This window comes from Amblyomma mixtum, chromosome 10 (assembly GCF_055824585.1).
Source record: "Amblyomma mixtum isolate Tamu chromosome 10, ASM5582458v1, whole genome shotgun sequence".
In the NCBI taxonomy this organism is placed as follows: Eukaryota; Metazoa; Arthropoda; class Arachnida; order Ixodida; family Ixodidae; genus Amblyomma; species Amblyomma mixtum.
The window spans coordinates 51684989-51702062 of NC_143021.1; positions in this window are offsets into that span (position 1 = coordinate 51684989).

Sequence of the window (17074 nt, forward strand, 5' to 3'; positions counted from 1 at the left end):
GCCGTCGTTCGTGCACGGCAAACTTTCTCGGGCGCAGTCCCACTGCGGCGTGTTCACGTAGGTTGCAGTTGCCATCATTATTTTAAACAACGAACAGATGTGTATATATGTATGTATCGATAAGAAGAAGAAGCAAGTAGAATTAGAATGACTACTCTACTTTCGTACCGAGCATCCTACTTGGCCACTTTATATATATTCGCTACCCTCCAGAACGGACCCTTTGACCATTTCGTCGGAGACAATGCAGAGCTGGACGCGCGACTCGCCTACTCCGACGGTATGGACGATTTCGAACCGGACGAATCGTGGTTCTGGCGCGGAGTGTGGAACGAGTACCCCACCGCAGTAGCACACTCGGTGTCGGACGTCTCCAAGATCGTGGCCAATCGTGATCTCGTAATCAAAGCGTGTCAGTTGTTCGACAACACTTTGCTGGCGGGAAACGCTCTCGAAGACACGATCCCTATCGCGCCTGGCTCGCCGTGGACTAGGCAGACTCACGCAATATTCAAGAAATCTCAATACTTGACGTTGGCGTGTGCTCTGAGAAATGCTACTCCTAAATTTATGTCGTTCCTGGCACGTCCCGCGCTATATTCGGCCTATCTTACTTCCAAGTACGGGCTGGGAGGCGAAAACGACGTTACGACCGTAGAAGCTTTCATAAACAGATGCGGCTTCTCCAAGGACTACTGCGGTCGGTTCGATAAGGCGGAAGAGCACGACATCGACCGCATAGTGCACAAGACCGCGGACGAAATGTACGCCCGAGACATTTACGTGGGTAGCGTTCGCCACGCGACGAGCTTGCTGAAATTAATGTTGAAGAGAAATTCCGAGTACCTAAATTGTGCGAAAGTGAACACCGTGAGCAGCACGACTTTCCGAATGGACAATCGCATCGTTAGGTACGACATGCACGTTTACGCGCGAGACGCGCACAACTCTACGTCAGTAGTGTACAAGCACACCACGGTCTTGAATCCGTCCGCGCCGTACTACTCCCAGACGATGGGCGGGATCGGCGAATTCACCAAGGCGCGAATGGTGTACAGGCTGACCAGTCGAACCGACGGACGCGTGATTTCGCTGTGGCACCGAATCGGCACAAGTGAGACGATCGCTATCATGGAAGGACACAATTCCCGCATCGCGACTAAAGTGTGCACTTTCGACCATCCCGATGACAACGAAATCACCTCAGCGTGGCGAGCCGCGTCGTACATGGCGTACCCCGTACTCCCATCGGCGATCGCGTACGTCAGTGAAAAGCGCACCATGCTACTCACTGTAGATTTCTCCTCGTTGTGTCAAGCGTTTCTAGCGATGGATAGGAACCTCACCGATCTAATCTCCGCGCACATGAAGAACGCCTTCGCATGTTTAGACGGCGACTCGTATCTCAGTCCGTGGATCGAGCTGGGTAAGGACGTGGTTCGTAAGGCGATGGACGCTCACGTGTACGATGTGTACGAAGAAAGTGATCATCGAGAAGTAGACCATGTCGCTACTACCCACTCTAAAGCCTCCGCTGCGGAAGATTATTATTCAGATTCTTCTTCAGCTCCTACCAATATTTCTGATGATACTACTGAATCATCTACTACTGATACTACTAATACTACTGCTTCTTCTTACAAAGAATACGATTCAAATAGTGAACCACACTATAGCAACAGCAACAACAACGAAGAAGAAGTTGATGATGCCGTTGTTGCTGATGCTAAAGACGACGAATATGCGGGACTTAACGACCTCACAAATAGGACAGCGTTTAGGAAAAGTTACAACGAATTAAGTGATCGCATTAGAGCCATGGTACTGAACAGGACCAACGGCATCGACTCGAACGAGCTGAGACGTCTCAGGGACCGTCTCAATCTCGCTCGCGAACTCTACGACAAGACATTCGCGAAAGAGAATCAATAAATGTATGAATCTTTATTCATTCAACAACTCGTGCTGGCTTCTGTGTCTTCTTATTACTGTTGTTGGTGGTGGTATTGCTGCTGCTGCTGCAGTTGTTCTTCTGGTGTACGAAGTATACCTTGCACGTCGTAGGGCATCTCCTTCAGCCTGTTCACACAGTCTATGTACATGTTCCGGAGTAGCTGCTCAGCGTTCAACACGGCGTCTAGGCGAGCACCGACGTGTTGAAGCGTCATGACGTCTCGAGGGTCGTGCGTGCAGCGGCTGTTCACGGAACACACACACGACTCGTCGTACGTCTCCAGGACTCTTTTCAGCTCGAACGCGTTAGTGGCATCGGTAGAGTCGAAATGATCGCTGAACATGCAGTATAGATACATGGCGTTTAGGAACTTGTTGCACGTGACAACGTCAGACGCGTTGCCGTCGAAGCGAGTGGTTACGACGGCGCACATGTCACTGCACAAGTTGATGCGACGCTCCTCGGGAACGTCGGCCTTTAGGTAGTCTAGAACGACGGTCAGAGGAAGTGGGCAAGCGTGAAACAGTTCTCTAGACTCGCACAGTGCATTGCACACCGACGGATCGGCGTACCATCTGATCTTCTTGTCTCCGCAAGCGTACAGCGTCGTCCAGTAGTACATGCGCAGATACGACTCGACCATGGCTTGAATGCGCTCTCTGCTCGTTCTGCTCCTCTCCAGCTTTCTCGCGCGCTGAAGCGTGGTAATCCGCTCGCTGGGCACAAACTGTTCAAGCGTCGCCACCAAGCAAGCGCGAAACTGCCCTTGGCGTCTCGCTTCCCGAGCACGTTCCTCAGCCAAGTCACGCTGCCGTTGCTCCTCCTCTTGCCCTCCATCGTCTTGTCGTCCAGCAGCAGCGGCGGCGTCAGTGTTAGTGGTTGTGGGGGTGGTGCAAATAGGTTCCCACGTTTCCACTCCCGGAATGGCGCAGCATGCAGCGATCGCCTTCCGCAGGGAGTTGAGTCTCTCTCCTTGAGCGGGAGCCATGTTTGGCAGAACTTCCATTCCTCCAAACATCAGAAGAGGTACAATCACTTGAAATGGATGAGAGTAACCCGACTGGGACACGTTGAGTGTGCGAATTAGAACGTCGTCAAACAGATGAAACAGTCCGTTGTGCGGGTGCGGTCCCTTGACCGTTCTCAGGTCCACCGGGGACGTCGTTCTACCGTCCAGTTCCTCCGGCAGCAGCACGCTAGAGGCCGAGCTGGCTTGCCTGTAATCCGCTTGCAGCTGGTACATCACGTACAAGTCTCTGATGTGTGGCCGCAACTTGTGCAGTCGACCCACGGCTTGCACGAGCGCGTCAGAGTCGTCGGTCAGCATGATGGCCACGTCCCACGGAGTGTTTGGACTGTTGCGAAGTCTGGCGTACTGTACCACGTCTATCATCTTAACTTCTCCTTCTCCGGGAAACGAAGGTGGTATGACGGTGAACGAGTCTACCGTGGTTGCGAGAGATCGCGACAACTGAGTGCCTCCTCGGAGCAACACTTCGTTCACGTAGCTAGAGAAATGCGGCATGCAGTCTCCGCAAGCCGTCAGCTTGCACGCCTCCCACATGCGCGGTGGGTTGGCCGGGGCGTTGTTCCTTGCAGCAGCGCACGCCGCGTCCGTGATGCAGCCTCTCCTTCGTTTGATCTGCGCTCGCCACTTGAACACGTTGGGAATGCCGTCCATGACGACCACCACGCTGACGGTTGCGTTCGCGGTAGATCCCAGCACGCCGCTCTTGATCACGTACTCGATTTGACTGAGTATAGAGTGGAACACGGCGTTGAAGAATTCGTCGTACGTCGTGCAGCGAGTAGCGTTGACGTTGCTGCTGCCGTCTCCTCCTTCATCTCCTTCTCCTCCGGCAGTGCGAAACTTGCAAGTGAATAATTTGTTGGCAGCTTCCACGCGTTCACGCACTATAGGCGCAAAGGACACGACGGTACCGTCGGTAGACCACGTTATCATGGCGTCCTCGTCTTCTTCGGTGCGCATTCTCTTGTTACCGCCGCTGCCGTCACCAAACTCGTCCGCAGCAGCGTCATCGTTGTTGTTGCCGGCCGCCGGGTCCCCACACATGAGCGCGTCCAGTTTCACGTTGGCCGCGTGTAACAAGGGCAGATGCTTGTACAGGAAAATGTTACCGTCTACCACTATTAGTACGCTGGTCGGATCTCTGTTGGACATTACAGTGGTAGAAACGTGCACGTCGTCAGTCAGACTACCGGTTGGCATCGCGGCAAACGCGTCCGCCGACACTCGCTCGATGTCTCCTCCTTCGGCGTGGCGCAGCGATAGTCTTCTGTGCGACGGTCTCTCGAAGGCGCATTTGCGCACGGCTATCCGGATTTCCTCGTCGACTCGAAACTCGTCTCTGTCGGGGCGCGTGTCTATGCCGAGCAGGTCCCTCTTGAAAGCTTCGATGATTTTCACGCGAATGGCGTGTCGAACGAGGGACCATAGCTGATGGACTCCCATTGTATTACGCGACTTTTACGCGACTGAAGGCAACGGGGGAACAATCAAGGCGTACAGGATCCGCAGGCACTCGGACGAAGTCAGTGGGATCGAGACGGGACTCGTGCTGTTCACAAGGGGATTTTTGCCGCCTCTGCCGTAAAGGGACGCTGCGAAGTAACTGGTCACCGAATTGACGGGCGGGTGGTAATATAGGCACGGGCGGTAAGTGAAAGGGCAAACGCCGATAGCATCTAGCACGTCTCGCGGAAGCCCGATAATGGGCGAGGGCTTGAATTCTATCCACCCTCGGGTTGTGTCACGCGACTGCTTATCCTCGAGCAGCTTAGTGATGACATCAGCTGCATTGTGCAATGCGAACAAATTCATCTGCACTACTTGTCGCACTACGGCGTCGGCATCTGGCACGTCTTTCCAGCGAAGCAAAGCTTCGGCTGCGAACGTGGGCAATCGCAATTCGTCGGCGACTGGAATTAACATCGCCGAAGCATCAATATGCAGAGCGTCAACCGCGACTTTCGTCAGCTCGGCGACGTCGCCGCTCAGAATCGGTAATCTGTTGCGAGAGTATTCTTTGTCGATACTGTCGTGTGCGCCCAGTGGAAACAACAGACACCGGGAGTACACGTGATTGTACACTATGTTTGTGTGTTTGGCGTATTCGTTACCCCGCATGAAATTATTGAGCAGAATGAAGGTCATGGCTCCGATTCCCCGTGGAGGAACGTGTCCACTCGGGATGCCCGAGATGGACGACATGCACAACTGCCACATATGGAGCAATGCGTCGGCGCAGAGCCACGTCTCGTTGGCGAACTGATTTCGCTCCGCGTCGTAGGGGAACCTAACGGACGGGTGCCAAGCGGGTATCCGCTGCAGCGGCGCGTACACCCAGAAGTGGGCATATCCGGGAGAGACCTGCAGCAATTTCTTGACGATGGCCAGATTGATTTGGTTGGGAAACAGAACAGTGGGGTAGCGCTCGAACAGCACCTCGGCGGCGTGCTTGCCGCCGATGCGAACTGTGACCGGAACGGCCGAGTACTCGTGCACCAACTCTATGCAGCAGTCGCTCTGTGCTGACACCAAGTCGGGAAACGCGCGCTGAGCGACCACGTACAATTTCTTTTCCACATTCGACAGGGATTGCATTTCTTGAGGATCGTTGCCGCCGGAAAACACCGGACCTTTGTCAACGGTCGATCCGACGACGTTGAAATAGTACATGTTCTTTGTCGAGTTCCATATGTACTCTTCGAGAATGGAGAGTAATTCACCCACCGCATGTGGATCTGGTTGTTGAACGGCAGCCATAATAATAATTTTATACACAACACTGCTAACAACAGACACTGCACCAATATACATACACACGCAAAGTATCTTTATTTTCAATTCCACATTTTACAATCGAGACATGTTGCGACCGGCTTCGATGGAAGCCTTAGTGGCGTTGCTGATGATGGCGTTGAGCGTTCGCGCGTTTCTCTTGCTGGGCTCGCTAATGTCCAGCTTTGTGCTCGGCTTCAGCAGACGCAGCAGGAACTCGATCTCGCTGGTGGGGCACATGAATCGAATGCCGTCTCCGTACATGTTGTAGTAACACTTGGACAGAAACAACCTGAAGCTAGCGGCATCTAGGAACCGACAGTGCGTCAAGTAGCTGCCCTGGAATCTGTCCTTGTAAGGAGCCAGAAAGTCCGACTCGAGCAGCGACTTTGGTAGGATGGTCACTTCGGAGTCGTCCTCGATCATGTCGCGAATGGTCTGGTCCACGATGGCCCCGCACGCGCGCTGCTCCATCACTATTCTCGTGATCTGGTTGTTGTTCTCGGCGCCAGCGGTTCCGTCCACGATGCGCGGCATGTTGGACGCAAAGAGCAGCGCGCCCGACATCAGCAGCTGCGCGTGCTTGTATGCTATGGTTCCCTGAATAAAGTCTGTGCCCATCCACCAGTTGTTGAATGAGCCGAAAAAGTTGTTGTCCCAGCAATGCATCACCGGGTTCGTGGAGCGAGTTTCGGACATGTAGTGTTGGTAGAATATGTTCATAGCCATTCGCACGCACGGTCTACTGTGCAGCAACGCCAGAGTCATGTCGGACGGCCGCGGAAGTCCGTCGCAAGACTTCATGGCTTCCACGATCGTCGCGAACGTGTGCGAGTCCATCATTTCAAAATTGAGACATCGCATAAAGAGGGAAATGTTGCTGGGGGACACGCTGCAGCCCTTGACGTAAAAGTTCTGCATGTCTTTGGTGTGCGCGTTGTCCTGGTAGAAGTAACGCTCCTCTCTAGACTTTGTCTCCCCGTTCAAGCCGTGAACTATGAGAGGAAGCGCCGATATGGTTCCAGTCTCGGCGTTCATAGTCTTCAGTTTAAAGTAATTGTGGTTGGACGAGAACACTGGTATGGTGTCTTGGGAATCTAATATCATCATGTTGTGCATGTACAAAGATGTGGAGGTAGCCGGATCGACTATGTTGTGCATTAAATTCTCGTTGTTGCCGACTCCCGCTGCGGCGCCCATCATAGAACTGCCGCCGTCGGCGACCACCGTCGAGCACGGCATCTCCGACTTGATTGTGGGGAAGTTGGTATCGCAATGGCCGGGCATGAGACCCGACATGATGTCGTAGTCCGTGGACCTGCAGTCCGCAGCAAGTCTGTCCAGGATACTGTTGACGTCGTAGATGCTCTTGCATTGAGCCAGCATCATCTTGGTGTCTTGGGAGAGGTAACTGTTGTCTAGCATTCCTTCGTCCAACAATTTGCTGCGAGTTAGAGTGTCGTACTTGAACAGAATGTCCATCATGGTGCGGTGACTGCACACGGTACTCATGGGAATCGACTGCTTGGTTCCGCCAGTGGCCATCTTGTTGATGTTGTGTACGCATTTCAGGAGAGCGTACTGCGTGGCCATTCGCACGCGGTCCAAGTCTCCGTTCTGATACGTGTCGAACCCGCTGAGCAGCATGCTGCGGATCGAGTCCTCGTGCTTGATGAGCACGCGAAGTAGCGCGGTTCCGAACGCGTTGATGTACCTGCACATGTCCACCACGTAAGATCTGATGCTGGTACTAGTCTTGTCTATGGAGAATTTGCACAGCCACAGACACCGGGACAAAGAGAACAGAGCTCCGAATATTTCTCCGCGACCGTAAAGCCGGTCCGTATCTTTGCCCGATGGCGTGTAGTTTGCGTTGCTCATGATGAGCAGGCATCGCGAGGCCACTTCCATGGCCGAGAATGCCCATCCCACGACTTTTCGCACCTCTTGCGAACTCGTTCCGCTGGGCGAACTGTTCACCAAGTGCATGAACACGTCGCATATTCCCTTGTACACGATTATGCCCAGCAACTGCTTGGTCCTACTCTCTAGCACAAACACGTGTTCGCGCTTGTGATACTTCTTCTTGTCGATCATTCCTCCTCCGTTCGCATCCAAGTAGTTCGGCACGTCGTTAAAGTTGTACAGAAAGCCGGCGTACCTGGTCATGAACGGTGTTATGGACAACATCGCTTCTATGTCGGACTCTAGCGTTATGGACTTTCCTCTGTACTGATACACGCGCAGAAACGCGGCATGGATAGAGTACATTCCCCTGGCTCTGCTAGTGCCCGTGATTGGCACGATGCTCGGATCCACTCCCGATTCCACGTCCGTAGTCATGTCTATGTCGTCGGTGTCGTCGATAAATGAGCGCGCGGTCGCCGCCATCATACCGCCGCCGCCACCGCTCATTGTGGGAACAGTGCCAGCGGTGCCCGGAGCCGGCATCGCCTTTGGTTCTGTGCCACCACCAGCAGCAGCCATATTTTGTGTGCTGTATGTTTATTGACTACATATTAATAGAATAGACGCTATTGCAACTATTCCCGTTGCGGCGATTGCCAAATCCGTTCCTACCCTACCTACCATCGCAACATCATCCTTCTCGGTCGCGCTCGAGAGCTCGGCGTGCAATGCCAGTTTGTTCAGCATGAGGGCCAGCTTGTTACGTATGCGGAACGCCAGTTCGTACGTGCCGTGGCGCGTTATTCTGAAACATATGGTGTACACGAGAGACCCGTGGTTCTGCTCGCAGTCCGTGAGCAGCGACTCGCGCAGCTCGCTCGTTTCACGCGCGAGACGAACTCTTTTCTGCTCTTTACTTTCGGCGACAGCGGCATCATTCTGCTCTTTCACGTCGCCACCCACCGCGGGCCACGCGATCCATTCTTTACACACGCGTCGCACGCACTCCACAACGTGGTCCTGCGACGGGGCGTACAGCGGCTCTTCCGCGAGGTGCCGCGCGACGCTCTCGTCGTGAGTGGCGGCGACGTCGTGGTAGCCTATGGGCAGCGTGGCCAGCGTGCTAATGTCGACTCCGCGTCGCAGAGTAGCACGCGTGTGCATCTGGAAGCCATACGCAGCTTCTATGGTCTTTGCGAGTCTGTCAATGATGGAATCCATATTATTTTTGGTCGGTGTATGCAGTGTGGAAAAATTATAATTTATTTGCACTCGTCGCGCATCCTCACACAATGTGCTGGTTGTGAAAGTACTGGGGCATCACGAACATGTTAGCCAAGACGCACTCTTCGGGCGGCGCCAACTCCTCGCTCAACGCGTCCGCGTCCGTCAGGTAGTCGATGATCTCGGGCGAGCTGTAGTAGCGGCATACGGTGCTCGGGCGCGACAGCACGACTTTGGCCTTGCGTCGAAGGGACCGCTTCACTGCGTTGCGAACCATGGTCATCGCATCGAAGGCGCGTTGCGCGATGTAAGCGTTCTCCTTCTGCACGCTCATGTTGTCGGGAATCTTCCAATCCGAGCGAACAATCTTGGTAACGTAAGGAGTTGAAAAAAGTCAAAAGCAGTACTGCTGATTGTTGGTTGCCTGCTGTTGTTGATGATGGTGTCTATTGTAGACGTCTCTTTCATCCACTTCTTCTTCGTCAAGAATCCTTGCGTTCTGATGCTGCGTGCGACGCAACACGTCCTCGTCGTACTCCGACAGCATTGGGAAGTCTGACGACGATTGTATCATTAGTCTCTTGGCGTACAATTTCTTGTTGCCACTGTTTCTCCGAAGCGTTCCACCGCCACTTCCGTCTCCTATCTGAATTACGCTCTGCAGTCGCTCGTGGAACTCTCGCGCAAGAGTCATGAGGTACACCGAGGATTGAATGTCTGAGACCGTGATGCTCTTGGGGAAGGTGCTGCCTTTCCAATCGAGCCATTTGATCACCTCGGGGAACACGCGTTGATGCGCGGCGTATGCCACTATAGACGACGATGACGTTGACGCCGACAGCAATGAAGAAGACGATAAAGACATTGGATGGCAGAAACTGTCGCGGTGCACATCGGCAAAAAGCACCTTAGACACGACGTTGTCCGGCGTGCGATCTACGTAATCGTAGTCGTCGGCGTCGGCATCGCATTGCCCGTAAGCGGCGATGCGCAAAACGTCGGAGCGAGACCAGCGTTCGGGTCTGAACACTCGGGCTGGATATCCGAACGCGCAGAGCATGGGGCCGATGTAGGACCAAGTCCGCGGGAACAGCGAGGGTCTGTGTGTGTACAGTCGTATGGCGTCGAACACGTTCAGGTCGGAATTTCTGGACCAATTCTTGACTTGCGCGTCCGTAACGGCCATGCAGCTGACGGGTTCCAGAATGCGCAAGGTGGCGTACGCGACCGGGTCTATGAGAGGACCTTGCATTGAATTGGGTAGAGTGTGATCGTAAAATGGATTCTTCGCGTAACGCGAAAAGACGCAGTAATCGAGTAGCGCGACTTTGAGGGTGGAATACGCCAATGGCCCGTAAGCGCTGAGTGCAAAGCACACGTCGTCGACAGGTAGAACTATTTCGCACGCTTCGTCTCCATAATCTTCTTCGTCATAAGCGTCGTAATAATCTTCTTCGTTACGACGTTGCAGTCTGCGCCTGCCCACGCGCCGTTGCTGTTGACAGCGACGGTACTCGGACGACGAGGAGGGTGGAGGAACAGCAAACATGCAGCACGAAGAAGATTGTGCCTTGGGAACGGACGTTAGCGAAAGCGAATACTCCCAGGAGTTGGAGATTTCGTCGTGCGAAGACGATAGGAAATATTTGGACGGCATGGCAAATGCTGCCATCTTAAGAGCTGCTGCAGTCAGCATGTTCATGAACGTCATGGGTTTGGACGAGTCCATTTCGCACAGAGCCAGTTCTCGTTTGAGTTGCATCGCGTCAACGTTAGTGTCGGACTTTGAGCAGATCAGTCTTGCATACTCTTCGCTTTCTGCTCCGGTCAGGCACTCGTAAAGCGGTCTGAACGACGGCATGTTTTCGATGATGGGTACATCGTTGGCATGCACGGTCACGAGAGCGCAAGGAGCGCACATGTCCACTGTGTACGTAAATTTCACGCGGTGCCAAGAGTAGCGATCCGATTTCCTATCTTACGGAGTCTGCACGAAATTACGCACAGAGATATTGTAATGGAGAACACCAATATTATACCGACGGCTATCGCGAATAAAGTTCCCGCAGACATGGCGTATGTTGCGATCGTCTCGTGAGTAGCGGTGGAGTTAGCTGCCGTCAACAGAGATACGATGCCCATGACGAAAGTTGATGATCACACAAAATGATGAACGTTGTCCCGTCCGATGTTCAACGGCAGCGGCGGCAGCAGCAGCAACAGCAGCAGGAGAAAAGGCAACGTCGCGACGTCCGCGCCAACAATGCTTTGACTCGGCAGTTTTCTGCACCGACAGTGGCGGTGGCTGCAGTACCTCCGCAGCAAACCCAATACGAGGATGACGGTCGTGGTAACGTGACGTACCGTTTCAACGATCAAAACACTTCGGTCGACTACTTTAAGCGACGGGATTCAGAAGGGAACGAGGAATCTGAGGGTATGGACGTCGTAGTCAGGCGGAGTAGGCGGCGGCGACGGCGACGTCTCGAGGACGACGACGCTGATGATGATGGTGACGACGATGGTGACGTGCAGTACGCCAGTAGTAGCAGGCGATGGTCGAAAATCGTTACTGCTTCCGATCGTCGCGATGACATAAATGACATAAATAAGCTGCTCGACGTGTCGGGTATATGGAAGACGGTACCGCAAGCTCTAGCGCGCATGATACAAGGCGGTTGCTCGGTTGATTAATAAAGATATTGTATTCTTCTCCGTTTCGTTGTGCTCTCTTCTCTTTCTACCGTACCACTACGCTTGCGCGGCGTGGCCTTTGCCACCGTGTGTACGAGTGTTTCTAGAACGGAATCGAATTCAAAGTCCTTGAACAAGTGTGCGTTCGCTTCGTGTGCGTACGGGTTGATGTATTCGCTGGATCCAACTGGCTGTAGGCCTAGTAAGTGCCGGCGATCCGAAGACATCTCGGGATAGGTGAGATCTATCCACGCCACGAACGGAATATTTTCCTTTACGTATCGGATACACTTCAGTAAATCGAGTCTAAATTGTAGTATGCCGGCCGCTATTGTCTGTTCCTTACTCGCTGAGCGAGTAGCAGACGAGCCGCCGCTGCGAACGTTCAGCCAAGTTGTACAATTGTAGGTTAGTGTGGCGGTGCTGTCGTCTCTATCCGCCAACAGCAACCGTTTCTCGTCCAAGCTAGTTGCGTCGTCCGGAACATGTAATACGTTGTTTCGCAGGAACGTTATACTCGCTGTGTCAAATTCTGAATCGCTAGTGCCCATAACGATGGTCTCTGGTGCAACGTTCTTTCGCTTCAGTGTGGTGTATGCTTCGTTAACGAGCATGACTTCGTGTGCGTAACGCGACTCTACTGTATCGAAACGAGATGTTGCGGGAGACACAATTACTTTGAGATCGGTCCGCGAAAAGAAGCGTTTGCACCTGAACGACCACCGATTTCCTACGCATATTGTGAACGACTTGTCTTCATCGTCGCAATAGTCTATAACGCGCGCGTCACCACCGTTCCTAACGATAGCGCGAAACAACGGAAATAGCGCGCCTCGCACCCAATAATGACACTGGTGGTGAGTACGTCGTGGCTTTTGCACCAGCGAGCTAAGCGCTTCGTACGCAGCATCGTTGCTTCTGTTCCTGTCGACGCAACGAAGTATCAACGTCAACTCGGTCATTGGACCACATCGGGGGAACAAGTGGTTGTCTTCTTTCTGAATAAAGTGTAACACATTGCGCGAATACGTGGACCATTCCTTTCGAATGCAATACTCCAACAGTTCGTCGGGATTGAAGTACAGTACATCGTTCAACGCAGCGTCCCACATTTGTAGCGCATTAAGCGCGATGGAATTGTTCAATCGCACCTCGCGACGTCGAAAAGTGCATACCCCGGGCATGCAGTGTTTCTGCCACCACGAGGTGCGATTGGCTACGATTATAGTGGTCGCCGCTAGCGTGGACAGCGTAGTTTCTTTGTCTATTTCGTCTATTCCATAACTCAAATTCATCATCTACGACGGATGAATTTTGGTCCAGTTCCAATAGGGCGGTAAAGAATTGTTTAACGTGCTTCACACTAATGTTCGTGATGACTTGATCATCTATAGACGAATCTTTCATTCGCATAAACAGTGCGCTTGCGATGTCTTTAGGTTTGGCACCAGTCGCATAAGACAAAGTTTGAATAACACACATGGCAATGCCGTTTACGGTATGTTCCGTTGGGGTCCATGTGTCATCTCGGTCAGTGCTACCGGCAGTCTGTAAAAATTTTCTGAGAGAGAATACAACGTCCATGAACGAATGAACGTTAAGTAAATCTGCACACTTAGATTTCAAACAAGCCGCTACGCTAGCAATTGCATTGCGTTTGTTAATGTTCTCGTTATACAAATCGACCGCAGACTTCGCTTCTTTCAACTTAGTGGCATGCTCTTTGAGTGTCTTCGCTGTTTGCATATATTTATTACGCGAATCTGTGTATTGTGATTTTGCAGATTCATAAGCTGCATACGATGACAGTGCAGTGTATGCAGAGCCAGTTATTGAGGTGTCTATGTCGTCAATAGTGGTTGTGCCCTCGTTATTACTAGCATCTGTATCAACTGTGTTTGGTATTGTAACCGTTTGTTCCAAGTCAGGATTAGATACGGATGGCGTAACAATAGCTCCGGGCAACTGCAATATATGTTGTATTACATTACTAGAAAGCGCAACATACTTCGACGATAACACCGATACGTGACTGCCTCCGAAAAGAAATTGTTTCACGTTCTTGTTAAGAGCCGTGGCGCATATTATGTTTTCGAAAGCGTGTTGTAAAATTAGAATGTTGGTTGGTACGTGCCTGGATGTTAGAGTTTGATCTTTATACGTATTTGCAAATGTAACAAACAGAAGAGCGGATTTCAACCACGAATGGTGGTTGAAATCCACCTTACGTTCAGTATTCTCCTTACGTTCAATATTCACCTCAAGTACAATATTCACCTCAAATTGGATATTCACTTTACGTTTAATATTCACCTCAAGTACAATATTCACCTCAAATTGGATATTCACTTTACGTTCAATATTCACCTCAAGTACAATATTCACCTCAAATTGAATATTCACTTTGAACGTCAGCGAGATATCTGGAGATGTGATCGACTTGAGCAACGTGAACTTGCGCAGCATTCCGAAATGAAATTGGCGAATAAAAGATCTTGGTGGTTGTTTCTCGAGTTTCCGTAAGGTAATATTGCACCTTATAATAATGCACCTTACGTTCAATATTTTCCTCAAGTACGATATTCTCCTCAAGTACAATATTCACCGAGGTTTGACAACATGTAACTCACGTTCAGTATGTAACTAGAGTTTGATGTTGGACTCAAGGACAATATTCTCCTTACGTTCAGTATTCACCGAGGTTTGACAACATGTAACTCACGTTCAGTATGTAACTAGAGTTTGATGTTGGACTCAAGGACAATATTCTCCTTACGTTCAGTATTCACCGAGCTTGACAATATGTAACTCACGTTCAGTATGTAACTCACGTTCAGTATGTAACTCACGTTCAGTATGTAACTCGAGTTAGATATTCTCCTCAAGTTCAATATGTAACTCGAGTTAGATATTTTCCTCAAGTACAATATTCACCTTACGTTCAATATTCTCCTTACGTTCAATATTCACCTCAAGTTGGATATTCACCTTACGTTCAATATTCACCTCAAGTTGGATATTCACCTCCACGCAACCTACAGTCACGATACAGGTAGATGCCTCTGAGGTTGCAAAGGCGTTTCAAGCGGAGTACGCCAGACAAGCGGCAGCGACCAAAGCCGATGACGCTCCCGTTCAGACGTGGGGCTTGGGTGCGTTGGCTTTCTTCGGCACGTGCGGCGGCAGCAGCTGGGTGTGGACCCGAGCCATTGTGGAGGCGAAAATGTGGCTGTCTACTAACTACCAAATGTTGATGGTAACTGCAGAGTCTCCCACCGCATCCGCCATCGCCGCACAACTCCTGTCTAAGTCGTTCGAGGAGACGCACTTCCCCGAAGCGATGTTCGCACTCGCGCGAGTCCTGTTTTGCGGCAACGTGAAGGCGACTTACGCGGCGAAGAAATACGTCGCTGAGGCGATACGGTACACCGGCAGCGATAAGTACAGATCCACCGTCAAGAGCGTGAGCGTTAAGGTGAAATCCGATGGAGACAAGACCGAGGCAGAGAAGAAGCTGTACGTGGCCAAGATCGGGGTTCCGGAGAATTTCGGGGAGGCGTTGGCAAACTGTTTCTGGCTGGACGAAGATACCGATACTGAAGACAAGGCATCCAAGCCAACGATCGAAGAGCTAACCTACACCGTGTATACCAAGAACGGCGGCAACGGTCTGAAAACAATTACGCACACCTTGTTTGAATACGACAATTTCAATGCTAAGTTGGAATGGAAGCACACACTGGATTCAAACTTGATATCAGATGCTAACCACGAGAGTGCAATGTTGAAAGCGGTGTTCAACCCCCATCGCGACTGGTTGATAAAGAATGAGGCCGTAAAATTGTTGTCTGCGGAACAAGCAACGGCCCGTATCATTGCAATGGTGGCAGAATGTACCAGACTTATGCACATTTCGCGAGACGCGGCAATTTGGATTTTCATTTATTCCAATGAAGGATCTATTCCACTTGAAGAGAATGAAGTGCAGAAGGGTGAAGATATGTTGGAGAACTTTCCGATTCCGCCTCCATCGGCGGAGATGTACAATTTGGTGAATGTCATGTTAAATAGTGAAGTTGATGCAAAATTTATGCTCACGCATCCACACAACTCGGTCAATGTATGTGGTATGCTATTGCATATAGTGTATACCATCCTCCTTGCTACAATGCTAAAACGCACCACCGTGACAAACAAGACGGTAGAAGACCTTATAAACGTTTGGCAATATCTACGCGCATTGGACAGCTATGAAGAGTCGTACGACTTCGAAGCTCCCTACTCTGATCTGGTTAGACTTTCATTATCCAAACTAGCCGAAAATGCAAAGTTTACCGAGCGACTGAGGACCGTCATTGAATCGAACGTTACCAAATATCAAATAACGTACACAAGAGGTAATAGTCCCACAAAGCGAGATGTGTTGCCAGGCGAAAAGAAAGCCGTTGTAAATGCGCTTCGCAACACCTTACACGGATTGACATACGACGTGCACTGCCGCGCTATACTACCGTTACACGTAGCAAACTACGAAGTAAATGAAGAAAGCATACCAAATATGGGCGAACCTATACAGTTGGAAGAGTGTAAAGTGAATGTGGAGATTGGTGACGTCGAAAGGATGCGTCCGAAATTGAGTAAAGTGTTGGAAGAAATGAAGGCTAAATGTGATGAAAATAATAAAGCCGAGAAGGAGCGAATTGAACAATTAAAGCAGTCGTACGACTCGGCCAAGTCTACATACGACAAAGATAAGGCTGACTTCGAAGAGAAGAAGGCGGCTTACACAGCTGCTAAGGAAACGATCGAACAAGAGAAACAAAGCGCTTCCCCAACACCATAAGAAGGGATGATTGAATAAAATATGGCGTTTGAATTGCTAAATGCACGCGCCTTTGAGTCTTTCATTGCAATTCCTCACGAATTGGATGAATTGTTACGCGCAGCAGCGCATAATAAGTCTACTAATGAGAAGACTGTTACAATTTCTAATTTCAGTGACGTTCGCCTGTCTAAGGCTGCTATAAATATTCTAGGAGAAAGATACGCGAAGTCCCATAAAATTGTAGGAATACAGATATCGATTGTTACTGGAAATGGTCATGAAGTGAAAGCCCACAATCAGGATAATGATTATAGTATAACCCCGTGGTCATCTCAATTTTCAGTCATTACGAACGGTCCTGCCACAAGTCAACCTCAACCAAACCAAACTGCCACAGTTTACACTTTGCGCGATTCTTATATTTCGGTATTCATACTGCCGGTGAGTAATATCGATGATTTCAACAATGAATTGTTGATCAACGCATCAAATTGGTGGGTTGAAAGTGTAGATGCTCAGCGCGACGCTATAACACTTCCTTCGCAGAAACGTACTCAACTCGGTATCGAACGTAGAAAGTACTCGTTATTGAATTTTGCACAGATCGCAACTCGCGTACTAACGTTCGATACCTTGCGAAAACAATTATGGACTGTGCTACCAACAC